A 23,623-nucleotide genomic window follows, 5' to 3' on the forward strand; every position below is an offset into this window, starting at 1 on the left:
TGAAATTTTACACAAACTTATTTGTGGAAACATATGAAAGTTTAGAGACAGCTGACTTATTTCTAAACATCAGAATGGACTTTGGGGTGAATTTGCACATTTGCCAGAGTACACATTTGCCCAAGTGCACATGAATGCAAATTCAGGTAATTGGGGAAAAAAGTTCCAGTTCTTTTCATGAGAAGTCAACAGATAGAACAACAACACCTGATATTTCATGACATGGAGAGAACTGATTTAACAAAATCTGTACATCCGTAAATGTAATGCAACTGGACCATGTAGAATATGGAGAACATGAAGCCAGAAGAAATATTACTGCCAAAACCCTGAATGTTAAAATTGGTGGTTTTACTGGGGACGCGGGATTTGTTTATTTATTATTTGATGTATATCCTGCCTTTTTCCTACAAAAGGCTCAAGGCCGCTTACATCTCCTCCTCCATCTTTTCCCCACAACAACAACCCTGTGAGGTAGGTTGGGCTGAGAGTCTGTGACTGGCCCAAAGTCACCCAGTTGGCTCCACGGCTGAACGGGGACTAGAACCCAGATCGCCTGAGTCCCAGTCCCACGCTCTTAACCACTACGCCACACTGATTTCATCCTAGATGATGAGGTTCTGCTTTCCTGGATGCATCTCCCATCAGTCAAAATTAGTGTTGTCCCAAACCCAGTTCTATCTTTACAATTTTTCCCTTTCCCTGTGAAAAAGGCATTGTCTGATTCTGTCCCTTTCACAGAAAGCGTAGAATTTGAATAATGTTCTCAGTATAGGAAACAGCATGTCTTCTGCTACATTTTTAAATATGCAAGGTGGCCAAGGGGTCTTCTTCCTTTTTTTTCTTTTGAAACACATGAAAAAAATCCTCAAAGTACCATTTCAGCATCTCCAGGCACTTCCTGTAAGGCTTTTGGTCTAGGAGCATTCTTCAACTCCACTGAGAGTTCGTGGGTATTCAGGAAGATTTGCCAGGCTTAAGCAGTCTCCCTGAAAAGATACTCACATACTGATGCAAGTGCATGGGGCATTTTAAAAATAAAATTTAAAAGAACAGAAAGAAGACCCCCTGGACCACCACAAACGGTAAAAGGAACCACGGTCCTTCTCCACAGATATACATGTGTGTGCTTTTTTTTTTCAAGTCTCACCTTCCTCAGAGTTTTCAGTTCAGTTCCACCCCGATGGATTTCACAAAATGTAAGAATTGAAAATTCTGCACAGCACTACTTAAAATGTCAGGATGCATTATACCTTCAGGGGTATAATCTGGGAATTTTGAAAGCTAGATTTCCTACTCCCTTTTCTGTCATTTTCCACTTATAAAACATGCCAAAAGTAAATTCCAAGCAATAAAAATAAAAATCTTCTATCCTTGTTCACTGCCCAGAGATTCCTGGTTATTGGGTGGTATAAAAATGAAATAAATTAACAAATAAAATCCTACAAAGCACCGAAAAGCATGTTTTAAGGTTGCATCCAATATTCTCTGTCCAATGTCTCCTTCCTTTTAATGGGTATACTCAAAATAGAACTACCATTGGAAGCAATGCATTCTGTTTAAATTGTTTTTACAATTTGCTTTAAAATGTTATTGAACTCATCTTGAACTCATACCAGCATTCCAAAATCCAAAATTTAAATGGTATCCAAGGGATAACCAACCGTTAGAACAATAGTAGAACGAACTGGGGGAAACTGGCTCATCCCAGGATTTCTGAGTACACTTCTACCTGCCTTGATGTTGAATTAATAAACTTCTCTTAACTAGACAGAACCAGACCTAATTTCTCATCTTGCATGGGAGATTTGTCCAAATATTGTACAAAAACACTACCATTTCCAAAGACTGCTCATTACAATGACTGAGTTTTTACTTTCTCTGACTCTATTTTTGAAAAATCCCTTCATGAAGAGGAGTCTTCCCATCAGTGATGTTCAAAGATAAATACAGAAAAAAAGGAAGGAAGGAAAGAAGGAATATGGAGTGGTAGCAGCCTTTAAATTCCATTTTTATGCCTTCTGCTAGAGATACAATGTACGTAAGTCTCTCTCTCACTGACTCCAAGATAAGTGAAATAACAATGAATTCGGCTTGAGGCTAGACTGACTCTCAAGCCGACCTGTCAAGAGATAGAAAGACAGTTTGGAGTAATTCATCCTTGCTCAGTGTCTCCAATGACTTGTGAAAAAAACCTGATATATCTAAAGCACAAATGCTACTCGATGAGGATGGCTATGCATTAAGCTTCACAATTCTGGACAAGGAATGTGTGTGGTAGAGATGGGAAAGGAAAGGACTAATGGTGTGGGGAAGTCATGGAACCAAAGCATAATACCTGGCAAGAAATATTGGATCTTCTTTGTTTGATTTCCCACCTGGTAGACACATTGAAAAGACAATCCTATACATCGGTAATTCCATTGAGTGGAGCTCGGTGCTGGGTATATGGGTACAGGATTTCAGCATAAAGAACTTAATCTACTTTGGAGAACTCCCCTTCCCTTCCTGCAGAAGGGAGGGAGGGAGGGAGGAGAGACAAATAGCAGCAGGAGTGTTTGAGGTTCATGGACTATGTACCAAGAATTAAAACAGGTGCAGTAAATGTAAATGATATGGACAGGAAGAGCTGTGAGTGTGCAAAATTGGCTTGAGCAGAGATTTCTGTGAGCTGGCAAATGTAGCTTCTAATTTATAGTTTCTCTGCAAGCAGGCTTACTGTCAGGCAAGCTCCATGGGAATTTTGAACCATGGAGAAATACCTCTGTTGCATTCAGGTAGCGGGGGCTATTCCATACCAAGGAGATCACGTCACTTTCATGCTATGGCTCCAACAGCTGCCCTGAGCTATCCGTGCTATTATAGGAAGAATTGACAGACACGTGGAAGAAATGTCGGGAAGGAATAATGCCAGGATTCTAGAGACTGTGATCAATTCAGTGGCAACCAATAAAGTGCTAATAAACACAGAAGGAGAAATAAATCTCGTCCCAGTTGTGAGCATTAAAACAAAGGCAAGTCAGCATAGGTGTGAAAAGGCAATTCCTTTTTCAATGGTTCCATGGAACTAAATCACTCTTCTTTACTGCAGAATTGTCCCAGCTGAATTTGGCTCAGTTTAAGTTTTTTTGTGAATTTTCACAATTTTATTTTGATTTTTTTTTTGACAGAAGCATGGCAGACTTAAAAATAAACATGATCCTCCACAGGCTTAAAAAAAATGAGGGTGTCCATCCTTAAAAATGATAGAATTACTTCTTGACTGTTGTGAAGGAATGTTGCTTTGGACAGAACAGGCTTAAGGCATGGGGGAAAGAATGCCTGCTTAAAATGTCCTCAGTCATCAGAAATGCCAGTCACGTCTTTTGTTAAGACAGTTTCAGGTAAGTGACCCCAAATGTCTTGGAAATAGCTGCAAGGCAGCAATCATTTTGGTGAAAGTGACTTACAATGGGGTATGAGAATTTTGTTTCAGTTCATTTTTTGATTGGGATTTTGACCAACCCCGCCCCCTCCACTCAGGAAGTGCCAGAGTGGAGAATGAAATTGACACATTTTTTGACAGGTATGGAATATGATTCTAGTGGGCTAAATGACGCAGTGTGTGGGGAGAATGAAACTGACAAAAATATTTACAAAGGGAATACATAGTGCACAGGAGGACTTGATTACTGAGAAACGGGGGATAATAGATAGATGATGGATGGATGGATGATAGATAGATAGATAGATAGATAGATAGATTGATTGATAGCCCATATGAGTACTTGCTGAAATTTAAAGACCCCAAAATAATGTAAGGTGTGATTCTTTTTGTGCAAAGGTAAAGCCCCCAAAGTAATAATTATAATATGAAACACGATCCCATTTGTGCAAATCATGGGACCCTGCCAAGAAATCCATCTAATTATTTAAATGTGCAAAAAATACCTATGGACATTTCTGAAACCCACCAGAGTCCACTGAAGCTTATCAAACTGGAAATAGTATCAAGCCCATCATACTTAAACAGAGTGGAATCTCTCATGTCCTGCTTCTCTGCTTGGATACAGTCTGCAGTTAAAGACCACATCACTAAGCTCACCATGTGATCTGCAAAGCAAACAAAAAGGGGTATAGGTTTTTTTTAATGTGTCCAAACAGCACACGTTTCAAAATTGCACACAACAGGTGTCTCATTTGGGAAAAAATACATGGACGTATGCATGGATTTTGATGCAAGAGAGAGAAAATGTCACCCTCTAATACAGCCTGGAGGCTGAACAGGATTGGATATGGAATCCAGAGAACTCTGGTGAGCTCACATTTGGCCATTTGGCACATCCCCATATATCCACTCAGCACCCTCTAGTTGAAGAGGAAGAAGGGGATGACCTCGCTGCGTATGTAACCTGGGATTTCTGGCTCCGACCAGCAGCAGGTTTTCAGGGTCTCGGGTCGTCTTTCCTGCCTTGCCTCACAGGGCTTGAACCTGAGATCTTCTGCATGCAAACTGCAGGTTCCACCATGGAGCTGCAGCCTCTCTCCATGGAACAGAGGGCTGCAGAACAGAGACAGGTTGGATGCTTGCTTGCATGCATGCATGCAGAGGGTTAGCTTTGCACCAGCTCCATGTGCTCCTGACAAACACCCATTGGTTAACCATTGGAAGGCATTCTCCACAGCACCTGCTATTCTACCCACTCCTCTGTGTGGCTTCTAGAAGGGGCGTTGCCACAGCAGTGTGGAAAACAGGTGCTGCTTTTTATACTCTGCTATGCCTGTCCAGGAGCATCTGTGGCCCGTAGTGGAAATAGGCTGTGGGTCTAGACAGAAACGTGGCTTGATCTGGCTGGGCAAGAAGGGCAAAGCCATTTTGAGATGTTCATGCAGGGCCGCATCAAGACCAAGCTCCATCCCATTATCTTGCACACCTGCTATATGTGTGTTTACCTAGGGATCTAGGAGGATTTTGTTTCAGTTTGCTAATTGCCTGGCTTTGCCCCATTCACAGCCTGGAATGCAAAGGAAAGCAAAATGCTTGCACAAGCCCAGATTGCATGTATACATAAACACATATGCAGATAGCCTCGGCTATCAAACAGTACACAAATTGAGTATATAGTATCTATCTATCTATCTGAAAAATGGGCACATTGAAATGCACATTCATTGCCCACACATATGCACTGCCATGCTTTCATCAGTGGTGCAAAGCTATGCACAGAAATATGCACTTTTCCTGTTCAAACCAACCAAGGAATAGGTTGCAAACAAAAAGGGCAACAAACTAAACTGACCTTTGAAGGGAGGTGCAGAAATTTTGGCAAACTCAAGAATTCCTCCCTACCTTGCCCTGCAATTGGGAACTCCAACTTCACATAGGCTCCAGTCAAAGGACAAAGTGCTTATGTACCTAGAAGCATAGGAGCATGTGGTAAATACACGTGAAATGGAGGATGGGACATGCCATTCCTCTTCTCCGCATGCTCGGGCTCAGATCTCGTGCCATTGCCGGAATGTCTGATCCTGGCTTTATTAAATCTTTACATTCTAGATGGGGGAGGGCACTGATGTAATTCCTTTAGCAAAGCCACAAAGCAGTCAGCCATACTATTTAGACAGGTAAGTAATGAAAAAATACTTCGCATGCTTTCAGATGAATGGGGGAAAGCACTTAATTAAAACAAGGGGACAATGTGCACAAAACTGACAAGTTTTGCTTTTCCTCAAGTTTTCATTTCATACTTAATTATCTTAATTATCTTAAACAGAGAGTAGCAAAAACTCTCTGTTTTGCTCACTCCCCTGAATCTTGGAGGTTACTGATTTACTAACAGAAATAATAGGCACACCATGCCAAAGGATTTAAGGAAGATGATAGATGATAATGAAAATATCTCCTACAAAAAAACGGGCAAACTGGCAGACATTCACTTCAGATAGCCTTTTGGTTATCACTCCTAGCAGGCTTAGTTAGTTCTTGAGCAATGGTTTTCTCAGAGAACTGGAGTGTGCTTTGATTCACTTTGGATTCTGATATTAGGCCTGTGTAGATATTTAAGGACTTTGTTGTATAGGGACTAGGTTAGCCTTCCCCAGTCTCGTGATCTTCAGATATTTTGTACATTTAGCTCCCAGTAGCCCCAGTCAACAGGGCCCAAGGTTGGGAATGCTGAGAGTTGTAGGGCAAATTATCTCAGAGAACACCCTCCTGAAGAAGGCTGGCCTAGCAGTCCCACCTCTAAGCTCCTAATACGCAGCTCATCTTTTCCATGTTGATCTGGGGGGCATGATGGAGAGATCTCTGGTTGTTTGTTTGAACACACATAACAGCTTCCTGACAAACTGGAGTTTCTTATGGAATTACTCAAGTTCTAAACCATGTGTAGACTTGTTTGAGTGAAGATGCACAGAAGATCAACATGGGAATGTCAGGGCTGGGGAGGATGACGACATGGGTACTAGGTAGATGAGAATTTCAGGTTAGCATTCAACTATGTTAGTGATGAATTTGGGTTCTTGTCTCTCTTTTTTTCTAAGTGGCTTTTCATCTTCCATAGTTACATGGCAGTCAGGTACAAGAGAGTCTCATGGCTGGGCATAGATGCCCCTCTTGAAATTGGCTGATCCAACTGTAGAGAAAGTAAAGAGGGAGACATTTCTTCCTCTCCCATAACACCCAAACCCAGGGTCATCCCATGAACCTGATTGGTAGAAGGTTTAGGACAGACAAAAGGAGGTCCTTCTTACACAGAATATAGTTGAACTATGGAAATTGATGCCATGAGAAGTAGGGATGGCCAACAATTTGGATGGCTTTAAAAAGGGGTTGGATGGATTCATGAGGGAGGAGTCTACTTGTGGCTACTAGTCTTGTTGGCTGTGGACTCGCTCCTTCCCCAGAGGTGGCCTACCTGAATACCCCAATTGCTGAGGAGCTGGACAGGAGGAGGTCTTGCACCCGTCCTGCTGGAGGGATCCTGTGGCAGCTGGTTGGCCACCATGTGTATGGAATGTTGGACCAGATGGACCCTTGGTCTTACCCAGCATGGCTTTCCTTATCTTCTTGTGATTAAAATGTCATTTCAGTTCTTTCTTTTTCCCTTATTTAAAATAAACAGAATGCAAGAGAAAGCTAAACTGATGTATATCCATCCCTACTTGCAGGTGAGGCCCAGGTGAATCGCCTGTACTTGCACTCTTAGGCGGTACCCCCACATTGTAGACATACTCATAGGAGTATAGCTTAGAGTTGCTTAGACCAGTGAAGGCAAACCTTTTAGAGACCAAGTGCCCAAACAGCAACCCACAACCCACTTATTTATCGCAAAGTGCCAAAACTACAATAAAACCTGAAAACTCACAGCCATTCCAAGCAAATATATATGTGTATATATCCTTGGCAGCACACTGACCGACCATGCAAAAGCTTGGATGAGTCGCAGCTAATGAGTCGCAGCTTGTGTCAGCATCGCCTGGCACCACTACTCCTTTCCGGGCACGCGCAGGGCCCCTATGTGCACTGCTATCTGACGATTGACTGCTGGGGCGATGCTGAGGCAACTTGGCTCACATGGCTGTGACACACGTGACATAGGTTCACCACCACCGACCTTACCCTACCCTGGTGCTACCCCTAACCCTAATTAATGTACAGCTAAAGTTCCATTGAAAATAGGACGATTTTGAAAAAAGCCTTCCTTCAGTAGCTATTTCTGTACTGCTCAACATTCTGCCCATTCTAAACACATTCCAACCATCAAAACCATGCCAGGACACATCATTTTTCTAATCCTAACCCTACCCTGCTGCACACCCCTAACCCTAATACAGGGGTGAAGTTCCACTGAAATAGGATGATTTTGAAAAAGCCTTCCTTGAGTAGCTTTTTCTGCACTGCTCAACATTTCTGCCCATTCTAAACACATTACAATCATCAAAATCATGCCAGGACTCATTTTTCTAACCCTAACCCTACACTTGTGCACACCCCTAACCCTAGTACAGAGGTAAAATACCATTGAAAGGGCCAATTTTGAAAAAGCCCTCCTTGAGTAGCTTTTTCTGCACAGCTCATCATTTCTGCCCATTCTAAGACACATTCCAACCATCAAAACCATGCCAGGACACCTCATTTTTCTAACCCAACTCCTTTCTGAGCATGCACATGGCCCCTGTGTACGCTGTTATCCAATGTTTGGCTGCTGGGGCAATGCTAGGGTGACTTGGCTCACGTGCTAACAGAGAGGGTTCTGTGTGCCCACTGTGGCATGCGAGCCATAGGTTCAGCACCACTGGCTTAGACTATTAATCTGTGTAACCCAATATCACTTACTCTGACTGGCAACAGCTCTTCAGATACTTTTCACGACGCTTTGGTTAATATTGCAATTTATAACTCATGGAAGAAAAGCTGAAACAAGAACCAAACAGTGAGGGCCTGGATGTGAAATTTAGCATTGATAATTATGCATGCTGCCCCTGGTTAAAATTCTATCAACATTCTGCCCTTGGTTAAAATTCATGAATCACATACTGTGAGTTTATGAATCCTTATTGTCATGCAAAAGAAAATGCTATGGTAAACTCAGGTCTAAGGGCCATCTGAAACTGGGTTTTGTCTGTCACCAAGCATTTTTTTTATTGTTGTTGTTGTTGTTAATCCTTTCTTTGGACAGCTGGTATATTTGGTCAGATCTGATCTTTATGTCATTTCTTCTCGCTCTCTTTTCTCTGTCATTCTCTCTCTTTCTCTCTCTCTCTCTAAAGAAGGAAGCCTTATTTCTCTCAAACTAAATATGGAAATATTGCAATTAATTCATTTGTCAGGTTATTTTCTACTTACACACCTGAACAACTTGTTTTGTTATCTCACCTGCTGTAATACAATATTCTGACTTGTCTGTTTATGCACGTTGTTAAATAAATTGTTTACTGAAAAGACAATGGACACTTTTATACAATAGGCTAGTACTGATGTAAACATTATGCAGTGTTTTATTGCACAAATGTGGTTTTGAACCACAATATCTAGCTGAAATATCAAGCCTGGTTGCTAATTGCAAAATGAAGCTTTTTGTCTCAATAATTAATTTCACTGGTGCTAAGCTGCAAATTGAAAACAAAAAATGATTCCCCAGTTCATACTCATTTGCTCATGTGTTGCCTGTAGAACAGATGGTTTAATTTCAGAAATGTCTTGCAGTCCAGTTCTGCAACCTATCGGATGCAGTATAAGGCCTGCCTTAAAGGACAGACCGGAGCTCAGTGATAAAACGCATATTTTGTATGCAGGAGCGCCCAGATTCCACCCTAGCATTGCCAGGGAGGGATGCAAAATTTTCTACCTGAAATCCTGAAGAACTACTGCTGCCATTTTTAGCAATATTGGGCTAAACAGGCCATTGGCCTGACTCAGTGGCTGCATTCACACAACACAATAAGCAACCTGGAATGGTAACCATGGTTCACACATTTAGCCATGATCTACTTGACAATCAAGTGGTTTCTAATTTATTGTGGTTTCCATTCTCTCTCTCAAGTCTTTCCACTGTTGCCAAGTATGCCATGAGTCACTCCACCTGAAATTCAGTCCCCAGGTACAGTACCCTCTGCTGATGACATCTGCCTCTTCCTCATTGGTCCACACAGAATGGCTGGATGGCAGGAGTGGCTCCTGAAGTTGTCACTCTTTTCATAGGACTTCATGGTAATTGTACACCAGGACCATGGAAACCATCATCTTGGGTTGAGACAACACAAATTATGATGGTACAGAGAAACCATAGAATAAATCATTGTTTCTAAGCAAATCATTGTTTCTAAAGATTAAACTTCCCATGGTGAAACTTCCCGTGATATACTCACCATGACTAGAGTCAGACAACACAGCAGACCAACAAGGGTAAAAGACAGCAGGGTTTGTTGTGATGTCTGAATGCAGTCAGTGTGGTTCAGTATGACTTTCATAGGCAAGCTCCTATGTTCCTAAGGTTTGCATTTTGTCTACACTAGCAGGTACTTGGCCATGGAACTGTTTGTCCAATTTCTTCCAGAAATAACAGCCATGGGAAGCTCCATTCGAGATGCAAGTATTATTCTAACACATCTACCACCTCCAAAATCCACACCTGAAGCTATTACTTGTCCACAAAGGGATCGTTTATGGAATGGACAATAGTCATGTATCCAATTCACACAACACTGAAAGCATAAGGGCTTTGTGTACAAATTTAAAAAAATCAAAATGCAATAAACAAAACACAACCAATCAAATTATAATAATTATAATTTATCATGCATTTATCATTACATTAAGATGGCTAATGTAATTCCAATGACTTAAATACAGAAACACAAGGCTTTAAGCTGAAACCTTACTGGGCATCATTTTATAGGTCAGGAAGGTATTACACTAAGACTTTGATCTGAAGTCACTTTTTAACATACTCCAAAGCAGGACTTAATTTATACTGTTAAATTATATTGTTTAATATTATGTTATTTATTTATGATTGTAAGCCGCCCCGAGGCTTCGGCGAATGGGGCGGCATAGAAGTTCCCTAAATAAATAAATAAATAAATAAATAATAACAGCTAACATAAAATGTTTCTGGTTGGTGTTCAATGGGTGAGTTTGTCCATTCATGAATATCTCTCAAGCGAGACTCCAAACCAAGTCTTGACACATAAACCTGATTAACTCTTATTCCTGTATTTCCTTTCAAGGAATCAAAGGCAGCATGCCTAGTCCTCCTGTGCTCCATATCACCTCCAACAACCCTGTTAGGTAGGCTCCTCACACACTCCTACTTCTGTGTATACGTTTATATAAGTGGCATTGACATCAATGGGATTACTTCTGAGTAAGTGCCATTGAAGACAATTGGCTTTCTTCTGAGTAGATAGGTATATCCTTCCCTCTCCCAAGAAGGTAAGGGGGAAGCAGCACTGCATTTGCCCCCCTCCATTTACTGAGGAAGTCTGGGGGTGGGGGGAGCTGTAGGCAAGGGGGCACAAGGTGGAAAAGGAAGTGATGGCAGACCAGCCTTATTTCCTTTGCTGACTTTTTGTCAAACCCTGATAGGAAAATTGTCAGTGCCACTCTGTTTCCTAGCTCACTCAAGCAATGGCTCCTTTTCCTAGTTTAGCAGCCACTGGAAGATGTAGCTTGGAAAAAATCAGTGTGTTAAAAAGTTGTGATATGCCCCCTTCAAACTGGTATTTCTGACCTGAGAAATAATCCACTATTCTCATGCAATAAAGTTTGACCTATTTAGTTGCCTCTTTTATTGGTGTTGTCTCTTTATTTCCTCACCTTGGGATATATTGAGTCTCTCATTCATGTCTCTCTCTGTGTTTGTGTGTGCGTGTATGTGTGTTGAAAGAGAGAAGAGAGAGAGCTGTTATCAGCAAAGCAAATACCAAATGCTGAATTTAGTGGAGCTACCAAAAAGGAGCGAATAATTTCCTGAATTATGAGCCAGTAAATATAGCTTTCAGGGTTCAAATTGAATAGCCTTTGCCTCCAATGTGGTTCGGAACAAGAAATCAAGCACTCCAGACCAGGAAATGCCAAAAGTTAAGTCAGCCATGTTGCATATCCTGTACTGAGTATGACATACATTGAAAAATAAACAGCAATGCATTGAGGTTCATGTTGAAATAGAGGGAATTTAGAGAGAGCCAAGTGGATGCTATATTAGGAAAGTGAACTTTTAGAACTTCCTGATCTTGAAAGTCTGATTTCCTATCCTTAAGGACCTGTCAACATTCATGTTCTTTTCTTTTTGCTTTCACAGTGACTGCACATTCCAGTGCATATCTACGCAGAAGTAAATTGCACTGCATTGACTAAAGCTTAGCCCAAGGTAAGTAGCAGGTTACAGTTTGCATTCTGTGACTTTCTTTTCACCTGGGTGACATTCAGCAACAGATAGAGGCATTTCTGCATGAAGGGTCAGTACCTCCTGATTTTAAGGAGGCCCAGCTAAAGAGGCCCTTGCAGGACATAATGGGGTTTGACAAGCACTTTCCAGAATTTGGGGTTCTGTGAGATATTATAGAATAATAAATCGTAGAATAGCTGAGCTGGAAGGGGCCAAGAAGGCCTCTGGGTCCAACCCCCTGCTCAGTGCCAGGCTCAAAGTTACATCTACCTTCCCAGCTGCATCTTGAATCCCTCCAAAGCCTCCTTGGGAATTTGTTCCACTCTTGGATTGCTCTAACAGTGAGGAAGTTCTTCTTGATGTTCAGATGAAAACGGCTTCCTGCAATTGACCCCATTAGTTTGTGTCCTGCACAATGGGGTGATTGAGAAGAGATCCTGGCCTTCCACTGTGTGACAGCCTAGCTTGTCCTTAAAATTGCTCACTATCTAAGCAGTGCTGCTGGGAGAGGTCCTTAGGCAATTATTGAAGCCAAGCACCAACAGCACGCTTAAAGGCATGTGTGAGGAAGTCATTTTGGAGGCTGTAAGTCCATCCGATTCCCTGAGTTTGGCTTTCCAAACTTCAGCCTGCTTTCTCACAACTGTGAGACCAAGTTCCTGATGAGTGCACTGAATGTCTGCATGGATTCCTGACAGGAAGCAACCCCTCACGAATGCTCCATAAGCTCCATGCATGTGACTTGCAACCTTTGTGCTGCTTATACTGCAGAAGAAGGTTGCTAGCTGTGCAACCAAGGTCTCCCAAGCATTTGTAGACTTCCTCTCAGCTTAGCTTACTTCCAAAGTGATGGCCAACTATGAGCAGAAGCCTGATGACCAGAAGAGGACTGGATTCTGGAAAAGATTGTCATGACCCTACATCCTTAGGACACACAGCTCTGTCTCTCTGTGACATCCAAATCAAGTGAGGCAGTCCCAGGGTCCATAGCAAATCTCAGTGAAGGGCTGGATGAGGGCCAGCAATAGGAACCTGACTCTTAGCAAGATAGGGGCCCCATAAGTGAGTAGTCCCTAAGGCTGGGACATAGACCTGCTCCAGATGGGTTGTATTTCCTCTGAAAAATGAAGTCAGCAGTCTGGACCAACTCTGTCACTAGAAGTCCCAGTGACTCTGAAGTCTGTAGAGCCTTCTACCGGTTCCAGCTGGAATACCACATGTGGCCTGAACTGGGCTGTTATAGCTTAGCCACAAGCATGATTAAGCTCAAGATTTCTGCAGCCTGGTCAGAGTATGAGTGCCCTTAAAGTTGGTCCCGAAGCCACAGCTAGTGCAGGATGAAGCAGCTGTTATCAGAGAGCCCCCTTTTCACCAAGAAAGTCCTCTGTTTAGGAAGCTACACTGACTGCCTATCCATGGTTGGGCCAGGTTTCAGGTTTGTTATTGGCGTATAGCATCCTAAACAACTGTGGACCAAAATAGGCAATAGACAGCTTTCTCCCTTACCAGCCTACCTAGTCACTGTAGTTGTCCGAGGAAAACCTTCAAGTGGCCCCACAAGGACCTGTGGTGGATTGGTTGACCTTGGACTCAACTTGGCAGCCAATGTAGCCTTCATTGTATTGGCTGTTCGATTCTACCCACTGATTCTACCCATTTACCAGACCAGAAGCTTACTCAGTACACCTTCAATTTGTACACTTTTGGTGCATGTGAAGCAGAGCTTGCTTGGTCCCATTAAACAGAACTTGATGAGAAGCTAGAAGCCTCATGAGATAACACACAGAGGTGATTATTGAACTCCATGCGGCTTTAGTCTGGATTCACAGACTGATGGACACAAAAGAAAGCTGAGTTTTGACAGCCTCTATACTGCCTTTTGCTTGGAGTGTGATCCACCTATAAGAGAATCACTTTAAATTCCCATAGATTTCACCAGGAGAGATTTATAGGATAAGCCAACATTTGCTGACTCAGAAATATATCCCAGCACATCCAGTGAGGGTTATTTCCTGATAAGGATGCACAGGACTACAGTCTCAGACATATGCTCAATGGCATGATTTGAATCATGGGATTTAAAAATAGGAAGCCTTGATGGATTGTGCCCCATCGTCGTGCCTGGAGGAGGATTCACCAGGAGAAGAGGAGAGGAAGAGCCAGTGCAGTGGGCCCCAGGCAGAGGTGTGCAATGAAGCTGAGGCTGCAGCTGACAGTCCTCCACTGGAAGAGCAACCTGGGGGGCCCTAGACTCTTCCTGGACTTCCCCATGAAGAGGGGCAGAGACAGAGGGAATGCAGCCCTTGGAAAAGAGGAGCCACAAGCCCAAAGATCAGATATGGGAGCAGAAGGTAGAGTGCAGGGCCTCCCTTCAGAGTGGCCTCCTGACCTAATTAGCAAGCCATGCTGATTTACAGCTAGTTATAGATCAGCCCTTCTGCAGCCTGCTTTCTGTTGCAGACAACAAAGTTTCAGCCCAGTGTTTGCCTTGGTCTTTGGAACTAGACAGAGTCCTTGACCTTTCATTAGCTCCTCATACTCTGCATGACAAATTCTACAGGCTGCCCTCTGGACTGAAGATGCAAGCACATGAACTTCACACCTGCTGACTCAGGAGCAGGAAACTCATAATCATGAGCATCTAATAGAGAGCTTTTATGGATGCCTCCCTACGATCCTTGGAGAGGCAGATGCAATACAGCAATCTGTAAAATAAAATGTAAAAAAGGAACAAAATGATAATAATTTACTAGAGGTGATTTTCATAAAGTCTGCCTCTATTAGTTATCATAGATATGATATCATACCTGTGCATTGGTGTTTCCTTTTGCTAATAGACTATATATTTAGAAAGCTTTTCCACCTACATCCATTTGCATTTACTTATTCCATTTATCTCTTGCCTTTTCTTGCAAGGAATCCAAGGTGGTTTACACAGCCTCCTCCTTCTTTTCCATTTTATTCTCACAGCAACCCTACGAGGTAGGCTAGTATCTGGCCCAGTGAGATTCATGGCTCAAGTGAAGACTAGGACCTTGATCTCCAGAGTTCCAGTTCAGCACTTTAATCACCACTGAACTGGCCGTCATCTTTCCCTTCTTCTTTCTCCTTTATTTTGTGGCAATCATGTGCAGAGTCTTACATATCCAAAAACTCTATGTTGAAAGGTCTGTGGCATACAGAAATGAATCTAGTTTCTTTAGATTTGCATCCAGGGAGCATCTGGCTCTTTATCCCATGAATTCTACATGCCTATTACCCGGAATTCCAAATATCTGTTTCAATAGTATAGCTGTTGGAGTTTGATCTGAAAGCTGTTTCCTAGGTAACCAACAGAATACCCAAAAAAGATCACTGTGTGGCACCAAAACCTATGCACATGCCCCAGTGTTATCTTTCCCTAAAAGCAGGGAAAGATTTGTGCTTTGTAAAACATTGTAATCACATCCACGCTCACCCTGGTGACCTCAAAACCGGGTGCATTTTGTCACAGAATTATTCAGACCACAGTAAATAGACAGTTTTAGGCAGGTATGAACGAAGCTGTCTGTTTCCTCTCCACGCCACCTTCACATGTTTTTACAGGTGATGAGTAAACTTACTTCAAGTGGGTTTGTCATTTGCTTAGGAAATAATGAACTTGTCCATGTAGGCTCAAATGAGAGGTCACTTTAAGAGGGATCTCCTTGGAGACAGAAAAGTGGTGTTTAGAAGTTGGTAGGGTGACTATCCCTATGGAAGCTGTTGCATAAACCTTCATCTTTTCATGTAGGAAGAGGGGTGGCAGCTTAATGTTGTCACTGCATGTCGTCAGGTCATATCTGACTTAGGGTGATCCTATGAATGAACGCTTTCCAGAACGTTTTATCCAAGATAGCCCTGCTTAGCAGTTCTCAATTCAAGCCTGCGGCTTCCTTTATGGAGCCAATCAGTCTTGAACTTGTTCTTCCCCTTCTTCTGCCTTTGACTTTCCTACATGATCGTCTTCTCCAGGGAGATTCGTCCTCTCCTGATGTGGTACCAGCAGTGGCAAAGAGGAAAACAGCACCAGATAAAGCAAGGAATAATTAATATACGAATACAGTGTATGTGCAGGAATCACACTGTTAATGTACAGACAGCACATGTTGAGAAGCTTGTGATCTTAATATTGCATTTGTAAATTGTCAGTTCAGGCTCATTAAAAAGATGAGCATTATGAACTGGCAAGGACCAACCAACAGTCAAACTAATTGTAAAATTGAGAGACATGACTAGTTTTTACTAGGGATGGGAAAGAAATTCCATTGGCTCCTGTTTTGGTACAAGTCAAACTCATTCACACTTTATGAACCAAAAAGTGAACTGGAATGTAATTCTGCTTCAGTTTGTGTTGTTCTCTGAAATTTGAAATCTAGATCTTGGATCAAAAATGCATACAAAATATGTGTATCATAGAAAATTGCAAGCAATTTCGTATACATGTATGAGAACACACATTTAAGGGGAAATTGTTTGCAGAGGCATACAATGAGGACAATGTGTACCACAGTGCATGTTTCCTTGATGTACAAGGAAATGTGCATAGAAATGCATGCCAATTTTCATGCATACCTTAAAAAGGAAAACTCATCCTGCTGCAGAAATGGTAAGGAAGAAACCTGCACACACACACACACACACACCCCTCTACAAAGTGAAATGAAAAATATGTGTTTTTTTCTTAAAATAGGCATATAAATCTGCATTTGGACACACTTATCTTGCAATCCTTTATATGTCTCAGAACTAAATCTCACTGAACTCAGTAAGGCATATTCTAAATAAATAGGTTCTCTATAGGATTGCAGCCCAGTAGAACTTCCTGCTGAACTGACATGTATAGGATTGCACAGTTAAAATCCCGGAACATTTGGAGAAGTGCCAAACCTGGTACATTGCCAAGTTCCAACCGACACTTTGGCTCAAGATTTGTGAATCAGAGACTTTCATTTGACAACTCTCAAGAATCAGTTTCCTCACGTATTCCCAGCTTTCCCTTGTCCATTCTCACTTGAAAACCTGCCACATCAGACCTCCAACCCAGGCAAGTTGTGGCCATTTTTCACCCACCGATTCCCATTTGTAGGTCATGCTTCCTAATGGGGCACTGTCAATTGCTTAACAGGTCTCATGACTCCTTTTGAGTAAGCTATTGTAGCTTTTTAAAATTTGGGTTTTGAATGTTGCATAGTATTTTATGGAGTTTTATTGTACTGTTTTATATAATCAAGATTTTTATTGTGACTTTATTGTATTTTATCTGTTCCTGTGAACCACCCAGAGACCTTCAGCTGTTGGTCTTTATAGAAATAAAAATGATGGTGGCGATGGTGAAGATGCCCTGCTCCATGCTCCCACAAGAGCATGTTTGGATCTCCTCCATCAATACTGAAAGTATAGGCCAGCCCTTCCAATTTGGTGCCCTCTAGAGGTACATATCTGACTACTGCTCTCATCATCCCCAGCCAGCAGGGGTATTCTGCCTGAGGTGGATGGCTGCTGTCATCAGACATTTCTGGAGGGGTTAGAAAGGCTAGAAAGGCTGGTCCATGGTGTCAAGCTAGAGCAGCAGGAAAGAGGATGGTGCTGGAGCAAGACCAAACACTTCTGCCCGCTCCCAAGAGCTTCTTGCTTGAGGGACTGAATGCTAGGCCACAGTGAAAACTCCCAGGGTAACATTCACATCCACTGCAAAGACACCACAGCTTCTGGCTTCTCTCCAGCTCCATTTTGTAGTAGCCATGTCTGGAATCTGGCCAAGCATATTTCTGCATTGTGTTGTGAATAGAGTCAAGACCAGGTATCATTGCCTGAACATGCCCACTAACCACAGAAATCTCAATAAGGTCCTCTCTCCAAAGGAAAGGAACTGGTTCTGTAGCCAGGAGATGCCCTACGCCATGAATCATGACCAATCAATGCCAATGACTGGCAAGCAGATTCCAATATAGCATGGCCTATTTGAGACAAACTATAGGAAGCATATTAAGGGTGGTTATGCTGCTCTCTGCTTTGTTCGCTCCTAAATGGCTGCAGCCCAGCTATTCACCCATTTGTTTTGAGAGATGCCCAGGGTAGCATCCTTCAAATGTCTGCAACATTCTTGGCAGGCAAGGAAGTGATGTGATTATGGAATCAGAGTCCATTTGGGCCTACAGGGAGGCTGCAGCATTGCATTATGATACTTTGTTTTCCAGTAAGCAGAGGTGGAAAAAGAGAGGGCCATTTCATGTGCCTTCCCACAAATTGGAGAAAAGGGAAGTGTAGATTAGGCCCTCCTGCAGCATGTCTGCATTTTGTGTGGTATAAAATCCACACATGGAGCTGAATAAACATAATATTCCACAGGGGCTGCCTTTTTACTTTTGACATGCTGTTGCAGAGTTCTTTGAAACATGCATTTGGAATATCTGGCTTGGGGCAGGACGTTTTGTCAAGGGGCTAGGAGTTCTAAAAGAGATGGATCTCTCTGCAAAATATATGTTATTTCAGGAGCTGCTCCTGAATCACTAAAAGCAAATCTTCACTACCAGCAAAATTGTTTAACAGCCATTCCCTTACCCTAGGGTATCTTTGCTGTCCAAGTGCTAGGAGTGATTTATTTGCCAGAAATGGCCATTTGCCTGGTCAAATGGGACTTAAAAGAGCACTCCCTGGGTCATATTAAATGTTGCTGTGAATGGAGCACAAAATTATACATGGTGATTGAATTGAAAAGTGGAATCAGAGTGTTTTGTTTTGTTCTGCTTTGCTTTGGATTAATGCTAATTTCCAACATGTGCAGGGTCTTTCCTGTGGGGAGAGCTTGTGGGCACCTGATTGTCTCAGAGATTTCCAGGTCTCTGTGCTGAATGTTCAAGTTTCCAGTCTTTTAAAGAAGTGCAGGTCTACATTTTTAACCAACAGAATCATCCGATAAAGTGGGCAGACCCAATTCTACTCAAATATATAAGCCAGTCCCAATTTCCAGTGTATGTATTGGTGTGATCACCTAGTATTCAATGAATTAAAATCAGGAATATCCATCTCTTAATATATTTTAACCTGCCCATGGATAGTCATGCTACTAACATCCCATGTGGTTCACTGTAATATATTACACTGCATGTCTTTTGAAGGTGGTTCAGAATTGCAGCTGTTCCTAAATATAGCACTGGTAATGCTGAATAGCAGGGTGTGAATGGAGTGTACAACACCAGCTCCCAGTCCATTTCCAGGCGGGAAATGGGTATGGGGGAAATCATGTGGTTTGTTGGAGACCATCCTGAGGACCATAGGCAACTCTGGGATTCCTCTCTTGAGGTCGTAGATACTGCTACAACCTCAAAAGGGGCAATCTGAATGGAGATACAAGCTAATGCAAAAGGCTTCCTTGCCCATGTCTGGAGCTCTGGCCTCAGGTGAGAAAGCAAGTGATGGGGAAGCAGAGATCAGGGCCTTGAAGATCAGCCTCCTAGGACATTCTGCAGTCCCATCATCACCATCTGGGTGCTGATCACAGCTAAAGCTTTCTCCACAGATTTGGTATGATAGAATTGGTATTTTGCTTCCCACATATATATCAGCTACAATATGATCAGGGAAATTCTGCTTAACACTTCTTTTGCAGGCATGCAGATGTACAAGAATTTATCTACCTGTGGTCACTACAGTAGCAATGGCTTGGATCCTAGGTTGCTATTCTTTGTATGCTTAGCTTGTAGCTACTTACAAACCGACATGGAGTATATCCATTGTATCCCATCCCAAGGCTCCATAGAATTCTAAGAAAGCCACCTTTAAAGCGTCATCTCAGATTTAGCAATATTTAACTTAAAAGGAAATCCAGATGCAGATAAAACCCTCTCAGTTTAAATTTAGGCTTCCTTCCTATAATCACTTGCTGGGCTTCAAACCAGAGTAAGTCTATAAAACTTCTCTAGAGCAAGCATTCCATGATGCAATTGCCACTGCCCAGTAGATCTTACCTTTGCTAGCATGCCCCTTGGTGTAAAAGCTAGCTAGAATAGAGCAAAACTGGAACAAGAAGGTTCCTAGCATTGGGAGTGCTCAAGGGATGGGAAGTTAAAAGCCCAGCATCTCTCAGCTGAAGGGTTTTAATGACTCAGTGCATATTTTCAAGTGCATCAGAACAGTGCACTGAGAAGCAGAATGCCTGAGTAATTACACAGAAAGGATAATTTTCATGAAATTATGAGTGGTGGACCTAGCAATTAAAGAGCTGGTCTTGGCAATGCAGTGCTGTTTCTGCTGACTAGAGCAAGGCTGCTTTGAGGAAGCAGGCCTCGTGCAGATGGGGGCTAGGTTTACGGGACATTAAACGCAAGGGATCTGCGCAGATATTGTGACGGTGCTGATCTCAGAAAGGGGCTGCGCTCTTAGGGGCCACGTAGCCACCGACAAAGTAACTTCAGAGAATTCTATTCCCATCTGAAGTCCCAGATCATAAGTCAGAGCATTGGGCTCCTGGATATCATGAAGCCCCTCACTGTTGAGGACTCCATGAATATCTGTCTGTCTATTGATGGATAAACAGGTAAACATTGCAATAAAGTAGCACAAGAATAATGCAACAAAGAATTCCGGATCTATGATGGAATCAGTCAGGCTTAAATTAGAAGATATAAGAAAGATAGATAAACCACTCACACCTGTTTCTTTTTCTTCTTAGAAATCTTTTATCTCCAAGCATTTTAAACTAGCATTTTGGGATTCATTTACCGTAATAGCTACTGGTGAGGCCTGAAGCCAACATGTTTAGCACTAAATATATTTGGAAATTACTCTGCTGTTATCTGTCTAGTTTGGAAGGCAAACTAACAGCAGAACAATATATTTATTTAAATTTAAATCACACACACACACACACACGTTTGTGTGTCTGTGTAAGTATGGGGATAGGTATATAGAGATCACAAAGAGATACCAGGTAGCGTACACAGGATTAAAACAAACAAGGAAATCCAAGAGAAAAACCATGAAGTTGCACATAAAAAGGCAAATTAAAACAAAGCTCTTCAACAAGCAAGCTAAATGTAAACATATTAATCAATTCAGTTTAAAAATTAAGGAAGTCTTAAGAAAGCTAAAGTCTGCCGACTGCTTGGGAAAAACATGTTTTATCTGGTACTGAAAAAAACCCAAGTCAGCACTAACCATATCTCCTTTGGACTATCTAAGGTGACGGTACCTCCACAGAGAAGTGTTTACAAATGCACAGCATATGTCCCTCAACAGTCTTATTTCAAGAAGGGATTCCTCGAAGAATCTTAGCGCATGGGCCCGATACCATGGGAGAAGATGTTCTTCAAGATCTGGTAGATTCAGTGGATCCGATGACAGAGTGGTAGAGAGGATGGGTACTTGAAGATCATTAAAAACTGGAAACCATGACTAGAGATATGATGCATCCTGCCATAGTGAGGAAGACAGTGTCCAGGGTGAACTGGCTGTTTGCTCAGCCCCCCACCCAGGTGCTAACAGTTCATAATTAAGTCCAAGTCCCTGTCTGTCCTTCATCCCAGCTGTTTCCTTTAAAGCAACTTGAACTAGAAAGCAATTCAGATAGTCAATATCTTCAGATACAGGACTGCTATATATGAAGAAGGGCATGTGATCTTCTAGGGCATGCGGTCTCCTGAAATCATGAATGCATGGTTTATCTGTTATCCAGATTCTGCTAAATCAAAATTGTGTGGGGGCAAGTTCACCATCTGATCCTTAAGTCTGGCCAAGGAGGTCTCTGTTTTACCTTGTTCCAAAACTGGGAGGCAGCATCCTAATAACCCAGGCAACTAAAGCACCCTGGACGATACTGATCCAAGATGGTACTGGAGCTGGCACTGCATGGACTGTAGGTCTGATCATCCCGTTGGACAATAGCTAGTATTTCTCCTCCACATTTGTGGGCAGAGAAATGGTGTGTGTGTGTGGGAGGGGGCAATTTCACTGAACTTCTCCAGGGACAGAAGAAATTTTCCAACAGGTAAATCTCACCATTGGCAGCAGGGGTTGTGGCAAAGCTTCTTTCTTTTCTTCTTTCTCCCCAAGGTGTTTTATGGTTGTCACATTTCCACTGCAACCAGCAACAGCAGCAACTGTGTTAGCAGCCCAGCATCTTTTTGCATCCTGAAATATGACCCATGGCTAGTGCCATTCCAGCACACTGTGGGAGAAGAAGAAGGGGGAAAGAAAATCTCAGAACATTTCAGAATTTAATTTGTTTTAGTTGTTATTCCTCAGAGGTCTGTAATTCCCCTTGTTACATTTCTGATGGATGATTATGGATACCTCTCTTCTCTAATGCATATACATACAAAATGCTACTTCGCTGGATTGTATCCAGTTCCAGGGAAAAGGGGAAGGTAGTCAGATGCCAAAATTTGTCCTCCAATTTCCTCGCAATTTTCTTTTCCTGTGAAGATCCTCTCGTATTTGTGTCCCATTCTCAGAGCATCTTATAATGGACTTGGGATCAACTTTCGTGGTATTGTTGAGCATTCTGAATCACTGTGATGTGGCCAAGAGCCTGTGGTGTGTGTGTGTATGTGTGTGCAATTTCTTTCTATTACCCATTTCTCTTCTGCTTTGCAGCCTCCAGATCTGTCTCTGCTTCTGCTCTGGAAAAGCTCTGTGGTAGGAATAGCTTCATGGAGTCTTCCCTAGAGCTTCAACCAAAGTATGAGAAGATGAATACACTACAGGCTGTCAGAGGGATGATTGTACAATGAAAAAGAGGACACTTGTGCACGATCCTTGGTCACCTCACAAGTAAACATAAAATTCTCAAAGGCAACCCATGAACATTTTCTCTGAATTTTTTCTCTCTTTTGAATTTCTTTTTGAAAGCTGATTCTTTTCCATCAAGCGGCATGAGAAAAGTAAGAACAATAATGCAGGAGAGATGTTTAATACAACACCAGTGGTCTAAAATGTAATCATACAGAACAGGAAATTTAATTCTCTTCTGTCACAGTATTTGTTGTGTCATTCGTACTCTGCTTATTTTCATACAGCGTATCCTAATGTACTTTACCTCATCTTTATCTGACATGATAAACTGTCCTGAGGCAATCTTCCTTTGAGGTTGCAGGTGCTTGTGCATTTCAATACAGAATAATTTTGTGAAGTCTATCAATTGTTCTCATTTGTGCTTCAACATTATGTGCCATTTTCTATGGGATTTATCACTATATTTGTTGGACCAGGGATATGCAAACACCTGGAGACAGACTGTGGTTCTGTAGTTTTGTTTGTCAGCCTTTGGACAAACATCTCCATGGAAGATCCATGTACCAATTGGAATGTCCAGGGCTGCCATTTGTACATCATCAATCCAGTATTGTTTCCTCTTTAATGTTTCTGAGAAGTACTGTATGTAAGGATATTTCTCTTCAACACTGTGGGTTCTGGATTTTGGATGCTTAAATCTTTGCCGTGCATGCATGGTTTGTATTATTAAAGATACTGATACATTTAAAAAGGAAAAGGAAACAATAGCTTAATTTCAAAGTTGGTTATTCTGCAAGCAACTAACCATGATCCCATGCGACTGGAAGAATCTGTGGAGGTGAAGGCACTTCTGTACTCCTTCCACCCCACAAAAGTTGGATGGCCTATTTTGGAGTGCAAGGAGAAGAGTCCGAGGCATTGCCAGGATATTTCATAACTTGGCACTGCCTAACTTATCCACCCTACTCCTCATTCCCCTCCCCCTTTAACCTCATCTCCAA

At 42.2% G+C, this 23,623-nt stretch overlaps 1 long non-coding RNA gene across 1 annotated transcript in view; it reads left to right on the plus strand.

The window, feature by feature from the left end:
• Positions 1–23,022, plus strand: part of LOC123020979 — a 39,492-nt gene extending 16,470 nt beyond the window's left edge. Inside the window, exons 3-4 of the long non-coding RNA XR_006414233.1 lie at positions 11,784–11,852; positions 22,485–23,022. This is a non-coding gene — a long non-coding RNA (uncharacterized LOC123020979). The remainder of the gene's footprint in view (positions 1–11,783; positions 11,853–22,484) is intronic.
• The last annotated feature ends 601 nt before the right edge of the window (positions 23,023–23,623 follow it).

Source organism: Varanus komodoensis, unplaced genomic scaffold (genome assembly GCF_004798865.1).
Source record: "Varanus komodoensis strain SLA01 unplaced genomic scaffold, ASM479886v1 scaffold15, whole genome shotgun sequence".
Classification (NCBI taxonomy): domain Eukaryota; kingdom Metazoa; phylum Chordata; class Lepidosauria; order Squamata; family Varanidae; genus Varanus; species Varanus komodoensis.